The sequence below is a fragment of the Physeter macrocephalus genome, chromosome 1, assembly GCF_002837175.3.
Source record: "Physeter macrocephalus isolate SW-GA chromosome 1, ASM283717v5, whole genome shotgun sequence".
NCBI lineage: Eukaryota > Metazoa > Chordata > Mammalia > Artiodactyla > Physeteridae > Physeter > Physeter macrocephalus.
The window spans coordinates 126,256,369-126,270,803 of NC_041214.2; the positions used below are offsets into that span (position 1 = coordinate 126,256,369).

General features: G+C 39.7%; 1 long non-coding RNA gene across 1 annotated transcript in view; it reads right to left on the bottom strand.

The window, feature by feature from the left end:
- The window catches only part of LOC114486941 (uncharacterized), a 318,110-nt gene that overhangs the window by 287,123 nt on the left and 16,552 nt on the right, over positions 1–14,435 (bottom strand). The window contains exon 4 of the long non-coding RNA XR_008617847.1: positions 13,215–13,373. This is a non-coding gene — a long non-coding RNA (uncharacterized lncRNA). The remainder of the gene's footprint in view (positions 1–13,214; positions 13,374–14,435) is intronic.

Genomic DNA, 14,435 nt, shown 5'->3' on the forward strand with positions numbered 1-14,435 from the left:
CATTTATTTCTGCTCTGATCTTTATGATTTCTTTCCTTCTACTAACTTTGGGTTTTGTTTGTTTTTCTTTATCTAGTTCCTTTAAGGGTAAGGTTAAATTGTTTATTTGAGATTTTTCTTATTTCTTGAGGTAGGCTTGTATTGCTATCAATTTCCCTCGTAGAACTGCTTTTGCTGCATCCTATAGGTTTAGGATCATCGTGTTTTTGTTATAATTTGTCTCTAGGTATTGTTTGATTTCCTCTTTGATTTCTTCAGTGGTCTCTTGGTTATTTAATAATGTATTGTTTAGCCTCCATGTGTTTGTGTTTTTTATGTTTTGTTCCCTGCAATTGATTTCTAATATCATAGCGTTGTGTTCAGAAAAGACGCTTAAAATGATTTCAATTTTCTTAAATTTACTGAGGCTTGATTTGTGACCCAAGTTGTGATCTATCCTGGAGAAGGTTCTGTGTGCACTTGAGAACAAAGCATAATCTGCTGTTTTTGGATGGAATGTCCTATAAATATCAATTAAAGCTATCTGGTCTATTGTGTCATTTCAAGCTTGTGTTTCCTTATTAATTTTCTGTCTGGATGATCTGTCCATTGGTGTAGTGAGGTGTTAACGTCACCCACTATTATTGTGTTACTGTCAATTTCCTCTTTTAGAGCTGTTAGCAGTTGCCTTATGTATTGAGGTGTTCCTATGTTGGGTGTATATATATTTATAAATGTTATATCTTCTTCTTGGATTGATTCCTTAATCATTAGGTAGTGTCATTCCTTCTCTCTTATAACATTCTTTATTTTAAAGTCTATATTATCTGATATGAGAATTGCTACTCCAGCTTTCTTTTGATTTCCATTTGCATGGAATATCTTTTTCCATCCCCTCACTTTCAGTCTGTATGTTTCCCTAGGTCTGAAGTGGTTCTCTTGTAGACAGTATATATATGGATCTTGTTTTTGTATCCATTCAGCCAGCCTGTGTCTTTTGGTTGGAGCATTTAATCCATTCACGTTTAAGGTAATTATCAATATGTATGTTCCTTTGACCATTTCTTAATTGTTATGGGTTTGTTTTCGTAGGTCCTTGTCTTCTCTTGTGTTTCCCACTTAGAGAAGTTCCTTTAGCATTTGTTGTAGAGCTGGTTTGGTGGTGCTGAATTCTCTTAGCTTTTGCTTGTCTGTAAAGCTTTTGATTTCTCCATTGAGTCTGAATGAGATCCTTGCTGGGTAGAGTAATCTTGGTTATAGGTTATTCCCTTTCATCACTTTAAATATGTCATGCTACTCCCTTCTGGCTTGTAGAGTTTCTGCTGAGAAATCAGCTGTTAACCTTATGGGAATTCCCTTGTATGTTATTAGTCATTTTTCCCTTGCTGCTTTCAGTAATTTTTCTTTGCCTCTAATTTTTGCCAGTTTGATTACTATGTGTCTTGGAGTGTTTCTCCTTGGGTTTGTCCTGCCTGGGAGTCTCTGCACTTCCTGGACTTCGGTGGCTATTTCCTTTCCCATGTTAGAGAAGTTTTCGACTACAATCTCTTCAAATATTTTCTCGGGTCCTTTCTCTCTCTCTTCTCCTTCTGGGACCCCTATAATGCATATGTTTTTGCATTTAAGGTTGTCCCAGAAGTCTCTTCAGCTGTGTTCATTTTTCATTCTTTTTCTTTATACTGTTCCACAGCAGTGAATTCCACCATTCTGTGCTCTAGGTCATTTATCCGTTCTTCTGCCTCAGTTATTCTGCTACTGATTCCTTCCAGTGTTATTTTTCATTTCAGTTACTGTATTGTTCATCTCTGTTTGTTTGTTCTTTAATTCTTCTAGGTGTTTTTTCTTTAATTCTTCTAGGTCTTTGTTAAACTCCTCTTGCGTCTTCTCGGTCTTTACCTCCGTTCTTTTTCCGAGGTCCTGGATCATCTTCACTATCATCATAATTCATTATTCTGAATTCTTTTTCTGGAAGGTTGCCTATCTCCACTTCAATTAGTTGTTTTTCTAGGGTTTTATCTTATTCCTTCATCTGGTACATAGCCCTCTGCCTTTTCATCTTGTCTATCTTTCTGTGAATGTGGTTTTTGTTCCACAGGCTGCAGGATTGTCGTTCTTCTTGCTTCTGCTCTCTGCCCTCTGGTGGATGAGGCTTTCTAAGAGGCTTGTGCAAGTTTCCTGATGGGAGGGACTGGTGGTGGGTAGAGCTGGCTGTTGCTCTGGTGGGCAGAACTCAGTAAAACTTTAATCCCCTTGTCTGCTCATGGGTGGGGCTGGGTTCCCTCCCTGTTGGTTGTTTGGCCTGAAGTGATGCAACACGGGAGCCTACCTGGCTCTTTGGTGGGGCTGATGGCAGACTCTGGGAGGGCTCACACCAAGGAGTTCCTCTCAGAACTTCTGCTGCCAGTGTCCTTGTCGTAATGGTGAGCCACAGCCATCCCCCGCCTCTGCAGGAGACCCTCCAACACTAGCAGGTAAGTCTGGTTCAGTCTCCTATGGGGTCACTGCTCCTTCCCCTGTGTCCCAATGCACACACTACTTTGTGTGTGCCCTCCAAGAGTGGAGTCACTGTTTCCCCCAGTCCTGTTGAAGTCCTGCAGTCAAATCCCACTAATCTTCAAAGTCTGATTCTCTAGGAATTCCTCCTCCTTTTGCCGGACCCCCAGGTTGGGAAGCCTGACATTGGGCTCAGAACCTTCACTCCCGTGGGTGGATTTCTGTGGTATAAGTGTTGTCCAGTTTGTAAGTCACCAACCCAGAAGTTATGGGAATTTATTTTACTGTGATTGCGCCCCTCCTACCATTTCATTGTGGCTTCTCCTTTGTCTTTGGATGTGGGATATCTTTTTTGGTGATTTCCAGTGTCTTCCTGTCGACAATTGTTCAGCAGTTAGCTGTGATTCCGGTGCTCTCCTAAGAGGGAGTGAGCACACGTTCTTCTACTCCACCATCTTGAACCAATCTTGGGTTGTTTGATTTTGATTTGACGTTTTTAGTTCCAGCACTAATTGAAATTTTAGTATTAAGTTGTAAAATAGAGTTCTAAAGTTGTAATGAGAAAATAAACTTCATCAGAATAAACGTAATGTCATAACCAGTATCTGATTCCTCTAGTGAATATATAATTTCCACAGGACACAGGAGCAGTGAAATGTGCAAATATATACACAAACACACACACAAAGATCTGCTTTTGAAGTCCTTATGCAATTGTGTGAGTGGGGAGGGTGTTATGTCAGGTCATTTAGTTTCTAAATTATGTCTGGTTTAAACCAAGATTTAAATGTATCTGAGAAGCCTGAGTCTTTTCAATTAATATGAAGAAGATACATTCATATTAATTAATATGAACTACTTATATAACACTTATTATGTGCCAGGCTCTGCACTAAGCATTTCACGTGTAAAAGTTCATTTAATTATGTCAAGAAATGAATGAAATGTGTTCTATCATTGTTCCAACCGTAGAGATGAGAAAACAAAGCACAGAGAGATTAAGGGATTCAAACCCTGTAAGGCTCAGAGACCACACGCTTAACACTAAAGTATAGGTGCACCTTAGAGGCATGTTTTATAGTAAAAGTGTTTTATGTAGCTAAAAGATTGAAAACATTCCTGATTATCTACAGAGTAGTTGAAGGCCACAGTTCATGGTAGTGTATGGATTATCTCCATGGCAGATAAAGGACCCAGGAGGACTGAGAGCTTGTCTGTCTTATTCACTCACTGTTGTTTCCTATCACCTAGACCTAGAACACTGCAGTGGACAAAGTAGCCATTTAGTCAATTTTGGTGAATGAGTAAATCCAGCCAGATAATCATTGGTGCCTATTGTCGGAGTGAAAGTCCCAACTTTTTAGTTATGACCATATTGGTTCCACCAGTGATAAAAACAGAAATCTTCAATTCATTTTATAAATATAAATACCTGGAACAACCAAACAAAAAAGAACTGAAAGGACAGGGAACATTGCAAAGACTGTGCCTTTCTCTAAATATACTCACCTAAGCTTCCCTTTAAGTCTAAAATTCTAGAATCTAAGGGGAATAAAATAAGATCAGCTTCTCTTTTAGTTCACTCTCTTCTTTCCCTTTTATCCTCCCTTGCCACCAGCCATGCTTTTCTGGACTAAATATAACAACTTGTTTTACTCTTTCTTGTTTTTGTTGTTTTCCCTAGAAGTGGAAAGAAACAGAAATTCCAACTGTGTTCCATTTATTCAGACATGCAACACAAATATCTATTTCATCTTTATTCAAACTTCCTCTATCCCCACTTTAAACTCATAATCAAACCAAACATTTTATTGAGAAAATAGATGCAATCTGACAAAATCACCTCATTTTTGTAGATTCCCCAGTCTAATTGCCAATGTCCCTGTGTATTTGGCCTCTTTTCTATCTTTGCTCTTACTGAGTTAACAGCCTCTCTTGTTGTCATCCCAATTCATCCCTCTTGTCTATGCAAAGGCAATTGTTCTGCAATTATCCCTTTGATCTCTTGCACCATTAATTTCTCCCTCACTCTAAAACCATTTCCATCAGCATACAAACAGGCCTTAATTGTACCCATTTTAAAAAAGAAAAAACCTTGCTTGACCAAATATCTGCTCCTCTATCACAAGAAAACTTCTTGGTTGAGTATATCAGGAAGTCTCAACTCCTTTAGCTTCCATTCTTGCCTCATATCACTAAGATGCTTACAACTTTTTAATAGCTCCTATTGCACTTAGAAAAAAAAATCCAAATTCCTTACTATGAGCTACAATATTTTAAAGAACCTGGCTCCTACTTACCTCTTCCCATTTCATCCTCCCCCAATCACACACATTATGCTCTACACATACACATCTTCCTCTGTCCCTTGAAAAGCCAAGTTCTTCCCAACCTTAGGGCCATTACCTGCTATTGTTTCTGCCTGGAACACTTAACTTCCTAAGTATCAAATAGCTAGTTACTTTTCATTCAGTTTATATCAAATATCATCTCTTTAGGGAGGCTTTCCTGACCTCACTATGTAAAATGCTTGTATTACTTATCTTTAGCTAGGTAACAAATCACTCCAAGATGTTGTGGTTTAAAATATTAATAATATATGGTTGCTATGCCATCATCTATTTATAATACCATTTCTGTCAGGACTTCAGGAAAGCTGGATTGGGTATTTTAGCTCAGAATCTTGAAGTTTCAATCAGATGTCAGCTGGGGCTATCCAGAGGCCTGACTGAGGCTGCTAACCCACCTCCATGACAGCTCACTCACATGGCTAGCAAGTTGACGTGGGTAAGTTGGCTCCTCTCCAGATGGATTTCTCCAAGGAGCTGTTTGTGTGTCTTACAATGTGGAGGTTGGTTTTCCCCAGAGCAAGGAATCCAAGAGATCAAGGCAGAAACTGCAGTGTCTTTATGACATGGTCTTAGAAATAACACACCATATTCTCTTGATCTTACTGACCAGAAATGATTAAATATGGGAGAGGTATATACAAGGATGTGAATACTGGGAGGTCACTTAGAGCTTACTTTGTTTTGTTTTGTTGTCGTCTTTTTACTTAAATTTCACCAGCCATTCCTCCATTTTGAATAAGGAGTCTTTGCTATCTACTAAGTTCAATAGAGTAGCAGAATACAGTAGTGTCTTGATCACACTTGTTCTAATTCCTAGCATGCAGATGCTGAGAGAATTAGAAAAAACAATATTTCCCAGGTTCCCTTGTGACTAAGCTTCAAGATATGAATTATGTTTACCCATCCAGTCATACTGGCAGAAGTTCCTAATTTAGAACTTAGTCACATGGAAAAACAGGCAGTATAATATCCATATCACTGGTCTGCCATTATTACTTATATGGTTTCTGGCAGAGCTGGCTATTCTGGAGCAAGTGGTTATAAGAGCGGCTTCCTGATTCAGGATATTTCTGATTATAGAAGAGGCAACAGCTGTCTGGGTACTCCATTTCTATGGTACGGTTTTGGGAGTTGTCATAGCATTCAGCATTGAGTCTCTTTTTTTTCAGCCCTCCCAGTGATTTAAGAGCGACCATTATCTTCTAATAAATCACTTTCTGCTTTCATTAGCTAGAGTTCTGTCATCTGTAACTAAAAACCCTGATCATTATGAGTTGCATTAGCTGTGTCAGCCAAAATAATACCTCGGCAGTCTCCAATGGGTGTGTGTGTGTGTGCGTGTGCATGTGTGTGAATGTCTTACATATAAATAGCTATATCATAACAGCTATCTCACCTGTGAAGAGCAGTGCCTACAGGAACTTTCAATCTCTCCTTTTTTCTCTGTTGTGGCTTTAGGATTTTTCTCTTGATTTCTATTTCTGCTCCACTCAACTATTACTTCCTGTTACTGTCTCTTATGCCCAGGTTCACCCAACAATAGAAGACAACAGTTGCAAGGAAGACACAATTAATAACTGTTTTCATTCGATAATCCCAGTCTCTCAGTGCCCACGCACCACTCTTACGAGGAAAGGAGAAACCTCCCAAACTCAGACACTTGTCCCACTTTCTTATCCTTTTTTTTTCTTCACCTCAAGGTACTAGATCTTCTCTGCTATAATAAAATGTCTAAGAAGATATCAGTTAAGATTGTTCTGAAATTTAACCTCATCTAACTTTAGTACTCAAAAATTATCATTAATGTTCCTATATTCCATATATTCAAATAGAGAAAAATAGTTCTAAAATTTGGGTCTCTATGGGTTTTCATGAAGAGGCATAGGTAGAAAGCAAAATATAAATAGCAAAGCAGGGAAAAATTTCTACCTAACCTCCACTTCCTACTTCCTTGTACTTATTCACTGTTAAAGGCTCTAGAAAAATCTCAAAATTCCCATGTGCTTGTTTAACACACATGATATTGGGGCTGTGTGAAAAAGTTAAACAATAACATGTGAAATGACTGCTTAACATGCTACATAGGAAATGCCATGGCCTCCTTGTTTCTGCCCAGTGGGGCAGCTGTTTTCAGTTTAGGCTTTTCCCAACAAAGAGACCTTGAAACACCACTCCTATAGCCACAACATGCATGAGAAAGCAGACAAAGATTTCTGGGAATGGAAGGACAAGAGAATCGCAGAATCACACAGTTCCAGCCAGCATTTGGCAGAGCATAACGGAGAAGAGTAAAACGTCCCACAGTATTCAACTGATAAAGACTCAGTACTTATAGAATGCTTTGAAGATGTGTATAATAAAATACCAGTGTAATGGGAGCCTGGAATGACTGGTGAGGCTGGGCTTTAATTTGTTTTATGGAGTAGAGTACCAGCTGCTTCTCTGTTTAGGAAGAGGTAAAAAAAATCATCTTAAAGGCATTCTTCTCTACTACGTACAGTTATGCAAATGTAAGGCATAAAGTCATTCCTCACTGAACGAATCTTCTTGTAGATTTAGTAGGGTTGCACATAACTCTTGGTAATCAGAGCCTCAGAAGTAGGTGCACCAATTTGCATAAGGAACCCTTGGTGAATGGAGGAGGCAAAATCTCAACCACTTTTCCCTGCGACAGGAAATTAAGGAAAGCTGTCCAGTGGAGAGAAGTACACCTGACTAAATTCTGCTGACATCCCAGAGGCCCTAAGGGGAATTTGTTGGGGTGGGGGTGGGGAGGCATTGGGCTGGGGGGAGAGAGACTATAGAATTGACCTGGGCTCAATGGGATTTCTTAAGGAGGGAAGGCTACGGTTGTCCTGCCCTATGACTCTAGAAAGAGTGTCAGAAAGCTGTAACCTTGGGGCTCAAATATGGAGCACCAGCATAGTTTGCATAAAGATCTGAACCATCTAATGCACCTTCACTAGATAATCAAGAACGTTCAATAGTAACTCTATGTCAGTGAAAAATGCAGTGAACTGACTGGACCCTTCGGGTATTCCCTCTTTCCACCTGGCTTTCAGAAGCAGGGCTGACTTGTGGGTAGTGGCAAAGCCTTGCAAGACCAATATCCTCCTGGTCTAATTTGTATTTGTGTACAGACTGCTCAGGATTATATTGTTGAAATATGATGGTACGAGATGATGCTAATGACTTAGTAAGAAATTGAACCCAGAATCCAGATCTAGGAGAAATGCTAAAGAGAATTTTTACAGTCATATAAAGTAATTATTTCAGAGTTTTAGGGTGTGGTTAGAGTTTAAGGACCTTGGTGTGGTGGACAGACCCTACCCTCAATAATTTCCATTTCCTGATGTCTCCTTGTGTCCATGCCTTTATGGAACCTCCCCTGTGAATGTGTTAGAACATGTGTATCATAGTCTAACCAACGGAATATGGTAAAAGTGTTAAGATGTCACTGTCATGATTATATCACATTACACAAGATTCTATTTTAGCAGACTGAAGAAAGTCTCCTTGCTGGCTTGATGAAGTAAGCAGCATGTTGAGGAAGTCTATGTGGCAAGGAACTGGGAGTAGGGACTACTTGGGGTGGAGAGCCTCTAGGGACTGCAAGTATCCTCTAGGACCTGCGGGTGGCAAAGCCAGCCTCATAGAGCTATAAGAAAATGAATTCTGCCAACAAGCTAAATGAGCTTCAAAGTGGATGCTTTCCCAAATGAGAATTCAGACCACTGGACATCTTGATTGCAGCCTTATGAAACCCTAAGCAGAGGACCTATTAAACTTTGCCCAGACTCCTGACTCACAGAAACTGTGAAATGAGAAATATATGTTGTTTTAAGCAACTGAGTCTGAAACAATTTGTTACGTAGCAATAGAAAATTATTACACTGTTACACTTGGTAAATCCCCACTAAGGACTTCCCCAGCCTTGCAGGCTCTGCCTAGGACACAGCAAGGAATCCAACTATGTTTCCTATAAGGAAACTGGGATCCTGGAGAAGCCTCACTAGGGAACTTCCCCCCACCTAATATTTTCTCATGTATTTTGGTGAGAATGTATTTCTTGAGCTTTTTGCATAAAATATAATTCTATAAGATGTAACAGAGTTCTCTTTTTCATCAGTTTTCAAAACTCTAAGGAACTAATTCCTGTCTCTTTCTTTAGTGGCAGAGGACACAGCTCCTGGAATTATAGGGTGTTATACACTGAATGTTTGTGTCCCCCCCAAAATTCATATGTTAAAACCCTACCCTCTAATGTGATGATTTTAGGAGCATGGCCTTTAGAAGGTAATTAGGATTAAGTAAGGTCGTAAGGGTAGAGCCCTCATGAATGGGATCAGTGCCCTTGTAAGAGTCATGAGAGAACTTGCTTCCTCTGCTCGAGGACAGGACACAAGGAGAAGTTGGCAGTCTGCAACCCAGAAGAGGGCTCTCACTGGAACTCAACTGTGCTGGAACCCTGATCTCACACTTCGAGCCTGTGAGAGATAAATTTCTGTTGTTTGTAAGCCATGCAGCCTATGGTATTTTGGTTATAACATACTGAATGGACTAAGACACAGGGGATAGAAGTGAAGGTCTAAGTAAAGAAAAAGAATGTTGAAATAGCAAGGGAGGAACCATTTACTTAATCCCTACCTCTTACTTCTTGGGGTTATCATCAGTTAAAAATCTCTAGTAATCCTCAGAGGAGTGGTGTTCATAAGGAACCCACGTGATACTGGGTTATGCATAAAGGAGACTTTCAGTGAGGTACACTAGAAATCATTCTTATATTCACAAGGACTCAGTGATTAATGTCAAAAATCAGAGAAGTCCTCAGAGACATATCAGATACATACCCTTTATGTGTAATTTACATGTGGTCAGCTGTACATAGTTTCACTATACAGTTGACCATTGAACAACACAGGTTTGTACTTGTGTGGGTCTTCTCATATGGGGATATTTTTTCAATAGTAAATAGTATAATACTAGGTGAAGAGTGGTTGTTTGAATTCTCAGATGAGAACTGCTGATATGAACACTGGATAGGGAGGGCCAACTAAAAGTTATGGTCAGATTTTTTACCATGTAGACAGTTAGCACCCCTAACCCCCATGTTGTTCAAAGGTCAATTGGAATCATTTTAGTAATTTTTATTGTCTATCACAAGAATTAATTTATCCCCCACTCCAAATATCCCATCAGAGATCTTGACACATCTCAAGCCTTCAGGGTGGTAAAGGCCTCAGGTTTCTATCATTCAACAAAAGCCTCCCATATCATCATTTACTTCCTAATTTTCTGAGAAAACTCCTGAAAAGTCTTTCTCCTCCTCAGTTTGTCTGCCTTTTCCTTGCACAAGTTTAGGCTTAAAGAGAAAACAAACCAACAAAGAGTAGAGCGGGAGTAGGAGTAGCCTTTGGGGTCCTAAGCACTTCAGCAGATGGCCCTGTCCATATGGTGGTCAAGAACTCCACGAGGAAAGAAGTTCAGAACTTGGAACACAAAATCTGGCAACATTCTCAGGTTTTAGGGAGAAGTGAGCTATAAGACTTCTCACGTCTTCCAACTTTACTGGGGAGAACAAAGCACAGATTAATTTAAAATCAACAGAGTGTCTTGCCACTTCATCCCAAGTTAAATACCGCCCCCCAACAGCTATTTTTATATCTAGATATTTTAAGTAGCGGCCAATATGTCTCACTGGTGTTCAGAATAAACCAAACCAGGTAAGCAGTGATATTTACATAATACTATTTGTTCTGCCTCAATGTGGCACAAGTTATGAATGTTTCAGGGAAAAGAGAGGGAGAGAATTGTCTTATTAGAAACAGTAGGTATAGTGGTATAGAAATAGAGACAGGCAGGTAAACTCCTGAAACTAGGGGGGAAAGGGGAAAGAAAATACGTAACCCTACCCCTTCCAAGCTTCTATCCTGTCCTGTATCACTGTGTAGCCTTTGACCTCTCTCAGGCTGACTCCCAGGCAACAGGTATTACCATTGCCTTTTGGGATATGGGTTAATAACTATGCCCACTTCCCAGTCCTTAAGAGGAGGAGAGTCCTCAGTTTTATTGCTGTCAGGGTGATGATTTTCTATTTCTGAATCTCTGAATTTCATTTTTTTTTCCTGAATTCATTTTTGTCCCAAAGGAAACATTGTTTTCCAAAGTGATTCAATTCTACTCGACTGTACAGATTTTGTGGCATTATTGGATTAAATAGGCCTTATGGGCTTACCTTGGGAACCCAGACACCATTTATAACATTTCTATGGGGGAAATGCATTTCAAGCTCTAAACTACCAGATCTACAAAAAGCTCATTAGTAAACCAGTAATGCCCTTTCTTTTCTTTCCCTTGCCTTTGCCTGTGAGAGAAACAACCACACTGGTATGAACTGCATTCTTTTAACTAACTTCTTTTATCAGTTGGAATGCTTTTGTCTGTAAGTAACAGAAGACCCTGCTAAATGCAGCTTAAACAATAAGGACACTTATTATGACATTCAGCAAGAAGTCCAGAGACAAGCAGATCTAAGAATTGGCTCAGCAGCCTAACAATGCCTTAAAGTACCTAAGCTCTTTCTAACCTTCAGCTTTGCTATGCTCTGCATGTCATCAATCTCCCTCATCCCTAGCCCCTAGGCAGCAGCAACTCTATGCATTAAATCCTCATAACGACATCCAAAGGCTGGAAAGGAAAGGGGATTGAGGTGTTTTTCTCCTCATGTATATTTCTTTTATCAGGAAGAAACCTTTCCCAGAAGCCTTACAATAGATTTTCTTTCAGGTCCTATTGGCAAGAACTGAGTTACACACAAACTCCAAATGAATCCCTGGTGAAAGGTAATGAGATTATGACCTATATCCTTCATCTTTTCTACCCTTGGCTGGGACTGGGGCTCATCTTCCCTGAGCACATTTTTCCCAAACTTGAACAAAATTAGGGATTGATTAGGAAGAAGAAGAGGGGACTGGTTGTTGGTAGGTAACCAATAGCACATGTCACACTGTAATTTTAGTCTTTTTTATGTTGTCTTGCTTAAGAGTTTTACTCTAGACCAGTAACATATGGCACTGGGCTACAAAGATGAGACTTCAATGGGATACAAAGCACATTAACAAAATGAGTGCTAAATTGCAATGCTATGGTTGTGCTGCAAACTCGATGTTTTGAAATTATATTTCTGATTAAACAGTATAAATAGTGCATTGACAGTTTGGATGTTAGAGTGATTCACTGAGCTTAAAGACATAAAGGGTGGAAAGCTTCCTAGTGCTAACTATGCACACTTTTCACTGACCTATGTCCAATGAGCCAAAAGATAAGCTATGTGAAATTCACATGTAAACAAGAATATTAGTTAATATGGCACTTACTACACATTGAAATCTTGGCAGCTTTTCAATGATTAGTGGCACTGAAAATCTTTGTCCAGGGTCTATTAGCAGTAGTTTTCTCAAAACAATACCCCTCAGTTAGAATCGTATATAACCAGCAACACAATCACCAGATCCCCTTCTCCAGTAATACTCCCAGATATTTTGTTTAGTAAAAATTATTACTCTTTTTGTAAAGATCATCCTCCTCATCACAAGACTGTGTAAAAATAATTCACAACTTTGGACTTCCCCGGTGGTGCAGTGGTTAAGAATCTGCCTGCCAATGCAGGGGACACGTGTTTGAGCCCTGGTCCAGGAAGATTCCCACATGCTGCGGAGCAACTAAATATATGTGCCACAACTACTGACCCTGCGCTCTAGAGCCCATGAGCCACAACTACTGAGCCCACGTGCCACAACTACTGAAGCCCATGCACCTATAGCCCATGCTCTGCAACTTCAAAGACACCACAATGAGAAGCCCACACACCGCAAAGAAGAGTAGCCCCCAATCGCTGCAACTAGAGAAAGCCCGTGAGCAGCAACAAAGACCCAGTGCAGCCAAAAATAAATAAATAAAATAAATTTTTTTAAAAATTAAAAGAAAAAATTCCCAACTTAGAAAGCATAGCTTAAGCCACCCTCTTTGTCTCAAAAGGGCATTACAGCTACCACCTCAGGCCCAATGAGAGAAGAGCTGGGTTCCAATACCCACTCAACTCCAGAAAAGTAATCTGACATAAACTGAGTTACAGACAGATTCAATTACCTATGTCTAAAACAAAGGTATGACACTTAAATACACAGAACTAAAAGTCAGTGGTCTTCTAGGAATTTTCCTAAGAATACTACATGGTCCATGGAAGACAGGATAGTCATTCCATAACAATATCACTGTTTGGAACTTTGTGACCCAATCTGGGTCTGAGAGAGGATATATCCTCTTCTCTCCCCTAACTTTGAAACATGTAATAATGAAAACTGTGTGCCATTATGACTGTCTTTGACTTACCACTCTTCCTATGGGGCATCAAGGGGAGTGAAGGCTGGGATTGCCATAATTCTTTATTGAATTTCAATAATTCTTTCTCTCAAACTTTAGTTGGAGAGTGAAGATAAAAGGACTGTCAAAAAAGGTAGTCTTCTCACTTCATCGGATTTTAGTGTGTGTCTGAAAGTAAAGAAAGCAATTCTTAAAGAGCATATAATGTACCTTTCCTTTTTGCACAAAACAAAGGAAGAGGAGAAGAAAAAGAGAAGTACACACTTAAATACACACTTAAGCACACACTTAAGTGGGCAAGAAATATTTTTTAAACTGCAGTGAAAATAGCCTTAGAAATTTCAGTCAGTAGCAGTTAATGCAATCTTAAAATTAGAAATAAAAAAGGGTGAGGTAACAAAAAGCTGTACATAACCTCAGTTTGAATCCCTAATGGCTGTGTTGTTTGCAGTGAACATTCTAACATTTCAGTGTCCTGTCAAATTTGAATTACGAGCTTAATCAATTTATCAACAATTATTTATTGGGTCTTTAGCACTAGGCTTGGCCCTGTATTAAGAAATACAGAGGGACTATAAAACACAAAGCCTGTTTCAAGGAGTTTACACCATAGCTGAGGAGATGACTATAAGACTTGAAATAATACGGCACAATACAGGTACTATATAAATTAAATGCTAAATTTACTTGCAATCTAAAATGTACACATGTTCATACATTTCTAATATTTTATTTCCCTTCTGCTTTCCTCTTTTGTACATACACTTCCTCTCCATTACCTTGGTTATTGATCTTTTTAATGTGGGTGATGCACCAGGCCTAATGTACCGTAGATTTTATCTAAAGCTGGTGTTTGTGACATTCTCTGTCTGTCTTTAAAAATAAAACTAAGCTAGGAACTTCCCTGGTGGCACAGTGGTTAAGAATCCTCCTGCCAACGCAGGGGACACAGGTTCGAGCCCTGGTCCGGGAACATACCACATGCTGCAGAGCAACTAAGCCCATGCACCACAACTACTGACCCTGCGCTCTAGAGCCTGCGAGCCACAACTCCTGAGCCCATTTGCCACAACTACTGAAGCCCACACTCCTAGAGCCCATGCTCTGCAACAAGAGAAGCGACCGCAATGAGATGCCCACACACTGCAACGAAGAGTAGCCCCCGCTCACCACAACTAGAGGAAGCCCGCACACAGCAATGAAGACCCAACACAGACAAAAATAAATTAA